Source organism: Gambusia affinis, linkage group LG02 (genome assembly GCF_019740435.1).
Source record: "Gambusia affinis linkage group LG02, SWU_Gaff_1.0, whole genome shotgun sequence".
Classification (NCBI taxonomy): domain Eukaryota; kingdom Metazoa; phylum Chordata; class Actinopteri; order Cyprinodontiformes; family Poeciliidae; genus Gambusia; species Gambusia affinis.
Genome location: NC_057869.1, coordinates 7,362,419 through 7,378,541, shown reverse-complemented (window position 1 = coordinate 7,378,541; position 16,123 = coordinate 7,362,419).

The window sequence follows — 16,123 nt, the reverse complement described above, 5'->3', positions numbered from 1 at the left end:
GCTGAGAGCGCTCCACTAAAAAGTGAGAAATATTTTCAACTAGAACAAAAAAACAATCCACCCTCAATACCACTGGGACCCCTCTTGGTATTAATTCATCTTGTTTCTCTTTGTGTTGTGCTGGTTTGTGTGCTGCTGGGGAGAGGGAACACTGAAAGGAGAGAAAGAGGTTTTGGTGGTTTAGAGACTAGGAAATGAGTAAGGAATGGGGAGAAATGTGAAGAACATCTGCTACCGTGACATTGTCACACTTTGCTTAATGTGTTTTGAATAGGCACGGCTGTCCCGACTTGTGTGGAGGGAAATCTTTCTGATCCATATGCTGATTAGGGGGATTAATGTTGAATTCTTTTCTTAAGTGATCTACAGTATCACTGTGTACGTTGCTCTTTTATTATACCGGACTAATGGTGAAACATAGAACCTTGCAACAGAATCCAAACTCCCTATACTTGATATAAATCGCTTCATTACAATCATTAGCAAGAATATACTTTATGGGGATTCTATTTTATTAATCGGAAAAGGAGACTCAAACTTTTTCTTTTATTACAGAGAACCAGAAAATACTTCTTGCATTTTTATTAAGCTTCTTTTGTTCTGACACACCTAAATCATTTCCACTGCAACTAATATAATGAAGAAGTAAATCAGTTTGAAAACATAGTCTGCCTGTGTGTCAATTTAAATCAGTATAAATACAGCTGTTCTGTGAAGTCAGAGCTCAGCTAAAGTACCTGAATGGACAAACAGCATCCTGAAGATCTACAAATGCACCAGGAAGGTGAGAGATAAAGCTTTGGAAAGGTTTAAAGTGGGCTTTGACTTATGATATAATATTTCAAGCTTAGAATATCCTATATAAAAATATCCAATACATCTTCTGGAAATTATGATTTCTAAATTCATGTAGGTTTCTGTTTTATCACATGCTGTCCAGATGAGCTACTTCTAAGTTACTATACTCTACCAAAGTTTGGGCCCAATAAGCTGCATCTCTATTGGATACATGTGACTGTCATTCCTACTGTGACCAAACAAGGGGCCACATTAGTCAATCTGATCCTTTCTGAGGATCTTGAAGTGATGTGATCTTGATAACTGTGGCAAACCACTAATAAGCTGACAAAGTTTCTTAAACTTTTGCACACTTCAGCCAACAGATACTGTAAAGTGGTTTGGGTCAGTGGCCTATTGTACTACTGCAAACATGTGGACCTATGCTCGGCTGAGTCATGCTTGTGATTCAAAGGATAATGGAGGTGGTTTACTGACAGATGGATGTTGTGGTGAAATCTAAATCCCGAGGACAAACCCTGTGCTCTGTCAGATTCTTTGGTAATAATCTCTAAGTGTTTGTGAGAGAAACTCAAAACAGTTTGGATAATGGGATTGTGGCTTCTGTGCCTGGGCATTATAAGTACTGCCTGGGCAGTGTTCAGCAGTGACACAGCTGGTTTTGTTTTGGACCATTCTTTCAGTCATTCTGTGGTGTGAAATTTTAAGGATTTCTGTCACATAAGCTACCACTGTTAACAACACAGCTACAGTTACAAATGAATAACAAAACAGTTGTGCAAACGGGTAGATGTAACAGAAGGGAAGTGCAGTGATCTTTAAAAGTGCAAGTTCTGCATACTAACAAAAAGTGGTCTTGTGATGAATAAGTTGAAAATCAGGAGTTGTCATGTTGATTATTGGGAAAGTAATGTTTTTTATGTCACACAAAAAATAAAACTACTGAAATAAATCTTGAGCTCTCATATAACAAGCTTAATTCAGGCAAAAAATAATAATTTCAGACAAATCAATCAATCAATCAAATTTTATTTGTATAGCCCATTTCAGCAGCAAGGCATTTCAGAGTGCTTTACATCATATCAAACACAGAAACACAATGCAACATAGACTCAACAATCAAAACATGGCATTAATTCAAGTTCCATCATTAAATTTGTAATTGATTACGTTTCAAATACTATCCTAAACAGGGGGATTTTTAGTCGAGATTTAAAGGAAGTCAGTGTTTCAGCTGTTTAACAGTTTTCTGGAAGTTTGTTCCAGATTTTTGGTGCATAGATGCTGAATGCTGCTTCTCCTCATTTGGTCCTGGTTCTGGGGATGCAGAGCAGACCAGAACCGGAAGACCTGAGAGGTCTGGAAGGTTGATACAACAACAGCAGATCTTTAATCTGTTGTGGTGCTGTACCATTCAGTGATTTACAAACTAATAACAGTATTTTGAAGTATATTCTTTTAGCTACAGGGAGCCAGTGGAGGGACTTTAAAACTGGTGTTATGTGCTCTATATTCCTGGTTTTAGTGAGAACATGAGCAGCAGCGTTCTGGATCAGCTGCAGCTGTTTGATTGATTTGTTGGACAGACCTGTGAAGACGCTGTTGCAATAATCAATGCGACTGAAGATGAATCAGCTGACTGTACAAATTAAACATTAGTGACTTAAAGAAAATTATGCAGAAGGGCGTATATACTGGCTGATTAGACCATTTACCCAAACAACGGGTAACTAAACACAATATAACCACAGACTTCAAAAGAAATCAGACAGTTCAGTTTGTCAATGAACCAATCCTATATATAAAAACTCAAAAATACAAAAATAAATAAATAAATAAAATTCTATACACTTCCCCTCTTAAGCAACAACAGGTGATGCAATCCAATTAATTATCCCTGCATTTAGTTACTGTCAGCCTTGGTTGCCATATTTTGTTTGGCCAAGCTCATGGAGACCTAAAGAGGCTGAAGAACAGTCAGTTCTGGTCAAAATGAAATGTGCTTATTTACAAATAGAAACAATGCATTCAAAACTCCCAGTAGGTGTATATTTCAAAATATCCAGTCATTAATCTGTACATTTATTTCTGCTGGTTACTGATGTTAATGTGGCCATGAATGTGGCCATCACAGGAAATATTTTGAACACACCAACATTATTTACTGATGTACTTTTGGAGCAAATTGTGGTTACCATGTTTGTGGCCTTATGAAAAAAAATCTTTACATTTAAGCTGAAAAGAGCAGGTTTTGTAAGAAAAAAAATCATTAAAAACGTTTACAGCTTTGACAGTTTAGACTTCAGGGGCAAAGGCAACCCTCTTTTGCCCCTGTGTCTCCGCTGTGAAAACATTTGGTATCTTCTGGACCTGGAATTTTGTAGGTCTATGCAAACAAACAAACAAACCAACATTAACTGCACACATCACGATAGAGCTGGATGGAGCTACAGGCCTCTCTAATAGATGAGGGCATGGACAGTAAGGACAAGCCACTGTCAACAGCTCCATGTCCAGGTTGCAGGATACACTATTGTTGAGTATCTCCATTTATCACAAGACCTGGGTTAAAGAGCAACCCCACTTCCTGTATCCCAGCACTTCATACTCAGCTGAGCTGTTCTGCAGGACCATCACAAACAAAGGCAACCTTTGCACAGAATAGACTGGGTCTGCAAAAAGAAAATAAACACACAGATGAATAACTTGTAAGGGTGAAAAGGTTTGGGGTGTGTGTGTGGAAGGAGGGGGGGCAAATACTGCAGGAAATATATTTATATCAATAGGCCCTGCTGTTATTTTCCACTCTGCTGAGTGCTAACAGTAGCTACGTGTGGCTGTAGCTGCCGCCTGAGGGGATAGGGTGTTGAAGGAAATCCAGGTGAAGCATCACTCCGGCTCTCATGGCGTCACACTGCTCGTTGCCTGCTGATATGACACAAAGTACAGCCCACTTGGCACTACTTGTGTAGCTACACAGACTATTGAGAAGTTTTTTTTAGATTTTCCATGGAAACCAAAAAATGTGGCTTTAAAGACTTGGCACACAAATTACAGCATTTTATGCAATTTCATTTTATATGGAGGGTCAAATCTTCCCACTAGAAAGCCACATTTCATATGAGGAGAGCAACTGTTACCAAGCTAAAAATAAACATTTCATCACAGTCTTTCATATGTAAAGTCTCACACAAACTCCAGATGACAGTAAATGTGATTCGAGTTTCTGCGGGACCTTGTGGGCATTTTGACCACACCAAAGTGTTCAAATCCTATTTTAACTGAACACTCCAAATCTGACTAAGAATTTTATTAAATTTCTTTATCAGACTATGCTTTGAAAGAATCTGTTCCACTTTTGATATCTTTGGTACACACCAGAGGGCAATAATTTAATCTGTAGCACTTTACAAATTGATGTTCTTGTTTGTTACTTCCTCATTGCATGTGGCATTACACAATGTAGCTCCTTTAAAAAGAGTAGGCAATTATCCATAGGAAGTTGGCTCCCTGGCTTAATTTAGAGCTGTGTACTTTAAAGCAGAACACTAGGAAAGTGGAGAAAAAATTGAACTCTACCCCCTAGAGGAGTCCTACTCAACCTGGAAAAATAGTATGCTGCTGCATAAAAAGGCCCTTCGCCAAGCTAGAACAGCAAATGTTTCATCATTAATGGAAGAGAACATGAATAATCCTAGGAAGATTTTTAGTACAGGTGCCAAACCTTACACAGAGTTATACAGTATAGCTCCTAAATAAAAAAAATTGTTGGCATTGTCCTGAACATTATCCTTATCTAAAATCCTTGTGAAAATAGTTGCTAATCAAGTGTGTGAGCATCTAAACACTAATGACCGTGTTGAAGAGTTTTAGTCAGATTTAAGAGCTCATCACGGAAATGAAACACCATTGGTAAAAGTTACAAATTATATTTTCATGGCCTCAGATAATAGACTTGTGTCTGTTCTGGTCTTATTAGATCTTACTGCAATGAAAACACTTTTTTTTTCATGAAAGTCTCATGACAAACACCTGAATATAACTACTGGCAAAAATGATGACGGAGACGACAGGAAGTAGGAGAATGATATTTTGTAGTTGTTTTAATTGAACAATGTACAACTGGCTCCACCACAGATCTCACAGCATCACACAGTTCATTAAACGTTGTGTGTTATTTGAACGTGTTAAATCCATAGTCCTTCTGCAAAATCAGCGACTAAAATTTTCCAACATGCCGCGTATGTAGCTGATCCCAAGTAAACACCTGAATAAGACGCCAATGTTTCCTCTGATGACTGACAGAGGATGAGCTCTAGCAGTGTGGCTGAATTATGAATATATTTCTGGAATAGTTTTACATCCTCCCCTACCATTTTATTTCATAACTTATGTTAATCACCTTATTCACGTGTGATTTTAATTTAATTTAATTTTATTGTGACTTCAGATAACATGTTGAAAATTGGTGCTATTTAAATAAACTGAAATGAATGGAATAAAATCTATTTTTAGGAAAGATTCTGGAGCTAAAACTTAAAACATCCCTCAATGGAAAGTTGTAGAAGTCATTCTGTAAATTGATTATTGGACTGGACGTATGTGAGCCTGTTTTATTTATCTACATTAATATAACATAGCTTAGTAAAGTATATTTTTTGCATCCCAAATATATGTTTTTAGGCAATAAACCCAACAAAGTTTGTTTTCCTTTCACATCTCATTAGCCATCTTGTTTTCCCCTCTCACACAGCTCCAAATGACTTTTACTCCCTTCTGTTCACTGTTTCTGTATCCATGCATGATGATGTGTTTAGATGAGGCTGGTGTGGTGACATACTTCTATTTAGTATCATTATGGTTTTGATTTCATGTGACAACATTTTTTTCCTTCTCCCTTTAGTCACTTGAAAGAAAACAACAGTGCCCTCTCACTTGTTCTCCAGATATTAATTTGCCATAATTTAATTTGGAAAACATCTCCAGCAAGTTTTCCTGGCACAACCTTTGAAGTGACAATATGAAATAATAAACCGTATTAAATATAAATCACAGAGACGATGTCAGCGTAGCTGTGATTCTGATTTGATTTTAGGGGGAGAACACATGTGATTGCTCTCTTTTCCAGTTCTCCCCCACCCTCTATCCCACTATTTCACCTTTAATTGAATGCGCTTCTGTTGTTGTTGCCAGCCACCCCCTCCACCCCCCACCTACTTCCTCAAGCACGTAATGCATGCAGTAAATAATTCAAATGAAATTAATTTTACAGCACCTTGTTTCCACTAAGCATGCCAACATCTGTTGTCAAGTCGCAAGTTTACATTGTTGGTCATTACTTTCCACAATGAGCAAAATGTTTTATTAAAGCCCCGTGGGAGTTCCTCTTGGATCAGGCAGAGACGACAGGGCTACTGACTGAACCCTCCCTGAACTCTGACAATCAAAAATTGGTAGAAGCTCTTTTGGGCCTTGATTACTGTCTCAGCTCCCCAAACAGCCTGGGACTTAATGTGATTAAGGTACAGGACAACCACAGTCCTTCAGGACAATCGCTGATCACAATGAAACGGCTATGCTAACTTTTGCAGTGATGTAGTGCTTTGGTTCAGCTCAAGTGAGTAAATCTCACCTTGCTGTTTTAGAAAGGTCTGTTACATTGTGATAGTACACCATGGCTTCTAAGTCTGTTAATTTTAATTACCACAAAGGCCAACAAAACAAAATGATGTGATAATGAAGACATTGACGTGTTAACAAGTTTTGTGCTCTGCAGATGTAGACATATTTTGTTGTCCCAAAACGCTTTGGGCCTTCTTTCTTACAACCATTTTACAGGAACATGTTCAGTTATCATATCAAGTCTTAAAGTATTTTCTCCCTGTCTTTAAAAAAACCCCCAAAAAACTTGTTTTGCCGGGATGAACCTTTAGGGAGAATAAATACACCTGGCAAACACAATTATTTTTGAATTTGCATTTCTAATGGAAAATCGAGTTCAACAAGAGACATGAAGACAGATATTATGGAAATCTTTAGAAACAAATGCTACTTCAAGGCAGTGTCACTGAAAGCTCTGGGCATCCTAAACTGCAGGCAATAATATTTTTTGAAAGATTTTCTGGCAGTTCACACTCAAAGGAAATTAGATTTTTATTCCTGCATTTGTTATTTTAAACAGCTCTAATTTTTGATGGTGGAGCCTAATTGGCAGTAAAATTTTCAAAAATTCCAACCCTAACTTTACCATTGTCTTTTTCTTCCTTTGATTTGACTCAATAATTGATCATTCCTTTTGTTATATTCAGAAATTAACAAAACAAATAAGTTAAATTGCATTAAAATGATAAAGGAGCAGCCAAACTGAGGTAAAAGTTATCCAGAGACAGATTTAATATATAGTAAATATTAAAAATAAAACACAGTCTGCTTTCAGTGAGCTGCCTCAAACTAGTGCCCCTTGAGATGGTCTCCAGCCTTTCAAAGTAGGTGATTTGTTGGGATGTTTAAATTGCTAAAGACTAGTCCTATAAAGCTGCTGGTTGATCTTTGTTTGAGCAGGCCATGTTGCAAACACTGACAGGGAGCACCACTGATCAATACAACACCTGATTTAGTGTTCTTCTGCTGAAGAAAATCACAGACAATGGTACTCTGATTTCTAGAACAACAGAAGCTCTAGAGTCATCTGAATATGGGTCGGGATGGAATTGGGAGTCTGGACATTGAGAATTAAAATCCTAGAATTGACAGAGAATCCATTTTTATTTTTATTATGGCTGTGGCTACAAAACCAGATTTCTTTCTATTGTCAACATCACCTGTAAATCATTAGTTTAAGTACTGAGCAAAATAAGAAAACATTATTTTGTTCCCACTTGAGAAAATAACAGTCAAAGATGTGTGTCTTTGCTTCGCAAAGAATCTGTTTGTCCATGTTTTTCATGTATTTGTGTTGTACTGGACATCGTGTTTAATATTTAACATTTGGCATGACACATATAAGATTATATTTCTGATATTTTTCAGAGAAAATCATGTGCATTCACATGCATGTGTTCACATTCCAGTGTGAACAGAGTTAAACCGCACATCTCTTTTATTTGTGGTAGACACAGTTCAGGAAGTAGGCTGTTTGTTTGGACTGGTCTACATTTAAACAGCTTGCACTCACAGCCCTTCAAAGAACGGCACATTGTGTATTCATCAATTTTAGTACTCATGGGGAGAGAAAAAATAAGCATACGGCTATACATAAATCATTAAGGCACAATGAAAAGCAAATAGAAACTATACAAGGATGCGTACACAGGCAGTCATCAGCTATGGGACGAGTTGCAAATGTGGTCTGAAAACCTCAAAACCAGCGCTTCAGTCGTGGTTGGATGAGTACGCCTGGAAAAAAGAGGATTTAAACACTAAATCCTCTAAAGGCAGCGGCTTTAACAGAGCAGAAGACAGAAGAGAGACAGGTCGTGGGTGTTTTGGAAGCAACTTTACACTGAAGACTTGGCTGTAAAATGTGAAGGGACCGAAGACACACCCCTGTGGAGCTCTGAAGTGATTCTCACCACCAAGGGGCCTTGGCAGTCCTGCTGTTTCTGCGCTCTTTCAGTCCCCAAGCAGGTGACAGTGAATTGTCCACGCTCTGGGCTTTTGCCAGTAACAGATGTGCTTAGTCAAATGACTAATTGAAAACCTAAAACAAAATCAGCAGCTTGGCTATTTGGCCTGCATAATAACAGGCCTGTGCTGATAAAGAGAGCAGCAGAAAACACACACACCCCTCTCATCAGTAGCCCCATTAACAATCATGAGCAAAGATGAAAACAGCGTTTGGTTTATTCGGCAAATGAAAGCACATAACTAGATGAAGTCCCTAGAGTCCATTTCCAATTTTAATAATACATCAAGCCTAGCTGCAGCAAAAGCTGCTACGTCGAAAGCCAAAGCACACCACACTACTTACAGCTCAAGCATCGGAAGACAACTCCCAAAGCTAAGAATTTACCAAATGCATAAAGGTACACAACATGATAGCTATTAGCTAAATTAAAAGAGCCATTACTAGAGTTGTGAGTGCAATCACTTGTCAGTTAAAGACTACAACCCGAAATTTTCCATTTCAGAAAGAAAATCTGCATGTTTATTTCTTCCCTACCTCATCTCTTTTCTAATCTTCATCATAAATAGCATGCAGCCTGAGCTTGCCCTAAATTATGTGCATGAATAATGAAATAACTTCTAATTAAAAACTGTTGTTAAATATGCAAAAATTTAATGATAATGAGATTGTGCAATACCTTAGAGTAAAGCATGTTATAAATTACTTAGAAATGCAACTTGGCTTGACCCAAACATTGCCTTCAGAAGGCTACTTCAAATATTTGGTCAGTGGCAGTGGTGGAGTGTGACGACAGATGCAGTAACTCTGTCTGCCTCCTATTGTGTGCCTACTTATGCATACATATGTCGGTGCAGTATGTGCAAACCATATATATTTGTGTGTTTGTTTACATTAACATATGTGATGGGTATTAGAGGGAAGTTAAATATGTATGCAAACGCATCAATTGCCTGGATCAGTGATTCTGCCAATCACTGATCCTGGCAGGAAGTTGCCAGTGAGAGCAACGTCTTGAAAAAAGAAAGAGCACAAAAAGTAATCTTAAGAATTATTATGTTGGTGGTCATGATGAAATGTTGCAAAATTAACAAGAATGCAATTGCTGTAATCGACATAAAGTAAACAATCTCTAGACAGTGGACTTTAGACATTGTAAACTACTTCTTATTATAGTAAAACAATGTCAAGCCACTTTGTAGTGCATTGAGATACTGATTTACAAATGTTTGCAAGTGTTTATATATGTGTATATATATTTATTCACTACAACAGCCAAGAAAATAGATCATCACACCACTCATAAAAAAAGTCTTTTTTTCTGTCTTATTGTGTTTGCTTCACATCATCAGTCACAGCATTTCAGTTGTCCCCTGAATAAGCTGTCTACACAGCTATGGGGGATAATTCCTTTATGTTGCTTAAGCCAGTCAAATAAAAATAGAATTCTTCAACACATATTTACATCAAGTTTTGTAGAGGTGTGTCAGAAAGCAAGCATATGACAGTTGGCAGATTCCACCAGACAAGAGCGGATCTATGAAGAAGAAATTAGCATGCGAAAAGAGAAAGTTTTAAGTTGGATCAATGTTGTTTCGGTAATGCTGTCGTGTCCAATCTGTTGTTTCCTTAGATGAGACTTTAATTTGCCTTTCAAGCAAAACATAAGCAAATAAATATCATCTGACGTACTTGTAGACAAGTGTGGGCCTTATAGACTCCGATTTACAGAATTGATTAACACACACCTCTTTCACTATAGCTACTGTTACCTCATTCTTTTTCTATACTTTCTTAATTATTGCTGATTCGAATGGTGCTTATCTCCAGTAGTCTAAGCCCTGTGTTGGACCAAACACAGTCCAACACAGGGCATGCATACACTTAGTCACACTAGAGGGGAAGCTAAAATCCTAAATTAACTTTACATGCATGTTTTAGTCTGTAGGAGGAAGCTCGGGTTACCCTGAAAAAGCCGCTGTATAAACGAGGGGCTCATACAAACTTCACAAATAAAAGGCCTTGGACAAGATTCAAACCCTGGACCTTGTTACTGCAAGGCAAGATTGCAAACAGCAGCTCCACCATGCAGCCTTTCATTGTCAAAAGTTTATTGTATTAAGATGCATCACTGAATCATGTTTATGGAGATGAGAGTTGCAAGTCAATTGGCGGCAATAATATTCCTTAGCTTTATAAATTTACTTGACACATGCAGAGTAGAGCTGTATTTAATATTCAGCTAAATAAGACTTCACTCTGATTGAAAGGTTTTCACTGCACATTGTCAAACATGATTGCCCCATTCCGGGCCGGCCAGCACCGGGAACGATGTGCATATTTCACTTCCAGTCAATAGGCCTCCGCCGTGTTTATTAAAATTTTAACAGGACTCTGGGCTTCACAGATTCATCAGCTTCTCAAAGCTACTGAACAAATCAGCTGTCAGCCCACCTTGCATGTTTCTGCCGCCCTCTGTGTCCCTGACCTTCCTGGCATGCGGAGTAAACCGCTGCTTCAGATGACTCTCCTCCAAGTCTTTATGGCCAAATAAATAGCAGCATGTGAGTCTAACTGTCATACATTATGATAAGGATTGCTTTTATGTTTAAACCATAAACAAATACTTCATTAAGAGGATGGGAATAAATCAAGTGACATTATGAGCAAAACCAGCACACAATATACTGTGTAAGCCTGTACTTACAAATTTATTTTAAAAAGAAATGCCAGTAATATTAATTCTGTGAGGAAGAACCTGGTTCACAGGATGTAAAATTATGTGGTTCTAAATATAATAAAATCAGCATGGATACTGGAAACAGTCAACATGGCTGCTTGAATTACAAAAATAAAATGTATCCCTCTGTCTCCTTCAGGACATATACTGCACCATCACTTTAAAAAATGTCAATTTTAACTGTGTTTTGGGTGGTTTCTCACAATTACTATTGTAATTTCCATGTTTCTCCACATAAAAAATATGTAAAAAAAAAAAAAAAAAGAAGGTGCTAAAGAGTGATGACGTTACGTTTGGAATACCGAACTTGGGAATCGATGCATAACACAGTGGCAACTCAAAATGAACAAATTGAGCTATAGACCTCATAACAACATTATTATGTGTGCTGCTTGATTGTATATGGTTTAGACCCATATGTTTCATCTAGGTTTGAATAATGCAAAACGTTCTGTTCTAAAAGCTTATACTTTGGATTAAAAATTCCTTACGTCCACAAAGGAGTCCATATCATCCATAAATACCAGGCAGCTTAACCTAAAACCTAACAGCTTCAAATTAATTAGTTTGAATTAATTTAGTCCTTTATTGCAGTGATGAGTGTGTAAAAAGATTCAGCACATTATATTGGAAAATATGACTTAACAAAGTTTTACTAAACCAGTAGATGGAAACAATGTCCATTAAATCTAAAGTATTGCTAGACATCTGTAAAATGTACTTTCTACAAAGTGTATTATTAAGATAACAGTTTATTTTAAGAAGAGAAAAATAAAACTAATACATGAAGTGTATTTCCAACCACCAGCTGTGTAACAAAGTAGCTAAAATCAAGTGTTGGTAGTCATCTTGATTAGTGGTAATCACAGAAAGAGCTTTTTAGTTTGAGAAGCTCTTTCCAATTTTTTATTTTTATTTTCAAATGGTTCTCAGTATTCCAAAAAAGGTGAAACAAGTAAAAAAAATCTATTTCTTTATCTGAAAATATTTATGTTCAGAAATAACTCTGTCGCTTTAATGGTCTGGCTGCTAATTACCTCATTGATTAGTAGCTGTATGTGTGTTTTCTCTTCTCTCAGCTATGGCTTATTTCTTACTTTGAAGCTGAACTTCAATTAGTTTTATCAAATTTGGTTTTCATAGCTCTTCATATACAATAGGTGCATATGCAATATCCAGATTTCATGTTTTTATCAGAGGACAGCCGTTTTTAGTTATCTTTTATTGTCTTCTCATGGTTGTTCTGGTGTCTTGGTTTTCCTTATCAAACGAGATAAACACACCACTGATGTGTGATAACTTGACACAACAATGTAGTGACGTCAAACAGGCAGATACAGAGTCAACTCTGAGTCTAGAGGCCCCTTTGATGCCAGAAATGCAAGGCTAGGTGGAAAACAAAGGGCTCTCTGTAAAGTAGAATGAAATGCTTGCATGTGTATTCATATATGCTCGGTGCAGAGGTAGACTTTGTGAGGTGAAGACAAAGCGAAAGAAAAGGGGGTATCTGTGTGTGACTGAGAGAAAGAGAGTGAAATTGGATGTGTGTGCGCACGCACAAAACTCATTTTACTCCAGTCTCAACTTACATCTTTCATTCTGCGGATGAAGTGAGTGAGAAAGTGGCAGTTCTTTTGCAAATAAAATCGGGTTCATGCAAAGCCAGTATTAATTTGGCTTTTCTGTTGGAATGAAATGTTTTTGTTTTGGGAGGAAATTGCCCTGAGCAGTAATGAATTTCCCCCCTCAGTGCTATGTGGCACCACAATTTAGCAGAGCGATAGATCACATAGGCGGAGAATTTGAGCATGCATATATTCTAATAGAAAGCTGATAAATATTAAATATGCACCATTTAAAAGAGGCTTATTTTCCCAGCTTTTAGTGCACAGAGAGCACTTTTTTTTAATAATGGCTGCTGGCAAAAGAAGACAGCCAGAGGAAAAAAATCACAACTAGTATTATTGAGGCCAATATTTTTTCACACTGATTTATCCAAATGAGCCTGTTAGCAAATAACATATCAGAGAGGCACTGATCATTTAGCTTTGCAAAGCTCACAGCTCTCTGGCATATGACAATACCCGCTGCTGTGTTTCAAAGCATCGATCAGCCATCATCACAAACCCGTGGTGATTTTGCCGTCTCTCTTTGGTGATGAAATGTTTACACGACCATTCTCTTGTTGGCGTTGTGATCAGCTACAGACAAAATGTGCTGCTGCTTCTCTGCTGAAACAGATCTCACTTGTCTGAGTGAGGAAAAAAAAATAATCAAAACGTGTCAGACTTTTTTTTTTGTTTGTTTGTTTGTTTTTGTAGCTGGTTTTGTTGTTGGAAAAAAGTTTCGGACCCAAAGATGTATTGCAATGTTTTCTCATATTTAGTTTCATGTGATCTTCACAGATAAAGGCATTTACAAATCAACTTTCTGGAGGAACACCCTGAGTGACAAAAAAGTATTCAAAGTGGCTGCAATTGTTTTGTTTTTGATTGTTGTTTTGTCATTTGGATTAATTTCACAGATGTATTGGAAGCACTTGCACATAAAGTTGTGTTGAAACACTGATTTGCAACAAAGGAATTGAATTTATCATGTAATTCATTTTCATAATCCAATTAGAGTACTACAAAAAAGCATTAATACACACACATTTTATAGGAATTCTAGGTGACAGACCAACACGAAACAGCACATATGGGTGTGTATCTAGCAGTTTTACATATCTAGAGACTGGTATTTTTGCTAATGAATCTTTGCAAAACAGCTCAGACTCAGTCAGATGGAATGGAGAAAATCTGTGTACATTTGGACTTTGAGTAGGCCTTTCCAGCATATGGAAATACTCATTTGTGTTGTTCTACAATATGTCATTGCATTCCACCCCATCCATCCTCCAGGTATCCAACCAACCAGAGGTTTACTACCCATCTGTGGTTGGTGACGGGTTCCTGGAATAACTTTGCTTGGTCATTTTTATAAAGTTTTCAAAAAAAATAAAATCCAGAAGAAATCTGTCAGAGCTTAACAACTTCTTTTATAACATTATAAGTGACATCAAGAATGTTGGTTGACCTGACTTACCACCTAAATTAATCAAGGGAAAATTTGATAAAGTACTTGATCACTTAAATATTTGATAACCATATTCCATAATTTTATAATCTTTTCTCTGTAATTTTGATTTCTGCTTCTCTGTTTTCAACAACCGTTGACCTTCCGCACACAAATCCCACTGTCTGTGTCCCTCTAAATGGTCATGATTGCAGAAAGCTAAGAGTTAAATGGCATTTGAATAGCGGTCTGAGAGCTTCCGCAAGCGTCATTTAGCTTGGTTAAATTACCATGACAAGGAGATGAGCAAATGGACATATCCTTGGCTTATCTGAGAGGAGGTTGCACTTTAAAGGAGCCTTAATGAAACCAATTATTAAAGGGATCTTCTCGTCGTCTGCCCCAAGTGCCAGTTGATTGTTCTTGTTATAAACGTCCCTTTTCCCAAACCCACATAGGTTGCTTTACCCACAGCTCGCCCATCTCTCTCCCCATCCTATGGTGATGAGAAGGTCAATAGACTACTCTTCGCAGTTCCTAGACCTTTTCCATATTTCTTAATTAGGCCAGTCGGGATGTAACAACGAAGCTGATAGTCTGGTACCTTATTCTGCTTCTGTTCATTCATACAGACACAAATGAATGTGTGAACACAAACTCACCTCATAGTAAGCTGAACTAGTTCAGTCTGACTGGATACCTGAAGTTCCTCACAGATGAAGACAGACTGTGGAATACATAGGTGATGTCTAGCTGCTTTTTACATATATGTTACACTTGACCAAAGCTGTCAGTTTGCAGTCCTTCAGTTGGCAATCCACAAACTTGACATATGACATAGTTATACTTCCTAGGTGCCAGAAAACACATCCTCAGCTTTGGGAGGAGGACGGGAGGCACTTTTCTATAGTGTCAGACGAAGCAAAGATGGAAAGGAACAGGCAGCAGTGGTTATCAGGGTATAAAAAGGCCATTAGAGCTGCTGACATTTTGTTCATGCTTGAAATCCTCAAGTTGTTCTACTGAGAACTAGTCAATTCAAGTACTAATTAGATATCAGAGGAGTGTCATTGCTCCAGCAGTAAGTGAGCATGTGTGTAAGGTCTTTGCCAATGTGGGTAATGTTCCTCCACAGCCTGCTAATTTCAAGATTTTTTTCAAACCACTGCTCCACTATAAGTCATAAACCTAAAACGCTGAACACTGGGAGAAAACAAAGTTTGGGAATAAATATATCACCAGACTCTATGAATAATCTCAGTTATTCCACTTTGCTGAACCACTTTCCTTCTTGCATAATTCCACGTTTTTCCTCCCCTTTCCAAGCTATTGTGTTCTCAGAAGCAGTTTGAAGAGAAAATTGTTTTCACTCAGGAGACCGTCTCCAGTCATTTGTTCAAAAAACATTAAATGGTTAGTGTAAGACAATGCACTGCATTTTTGACAATGCGCTGTAATTTCAGCTGTCTCAAAAAGTAAACTTAAATGGTGGCTGAGTGTTGCAGTGGCTGAAGGTGAAAATTCTTGTCTTTAATATTTTCTTTTCCATTTTTTCACCAGTTTCCCCTCATCTAATTGTTTTTGCAGTATTGTGATAATTATGACTTCACTGAGAAGAAACATAAAAGGTTCTTTCACATAAGCTTCATCAAACAAGGAACTGGTGTTTCATCAGGCTAGCATTCACACAGTTTTTGTTGTCACACAGAATTCCATGAGACACTTACAGAAAAAATTGGCCAAAAAATACACCAAATGAATGTGATATCTTCACTGCTATGACAACCTGAAGACTTTTGATTATGCATAAATGTACAATTCCACGGTTTCAGGCCTTTGTGTCTTTTACTCAATTTATGTACCTGCTATTTTAGGCCTTTTAGCTGGAATTCTGGGATATCTCATTC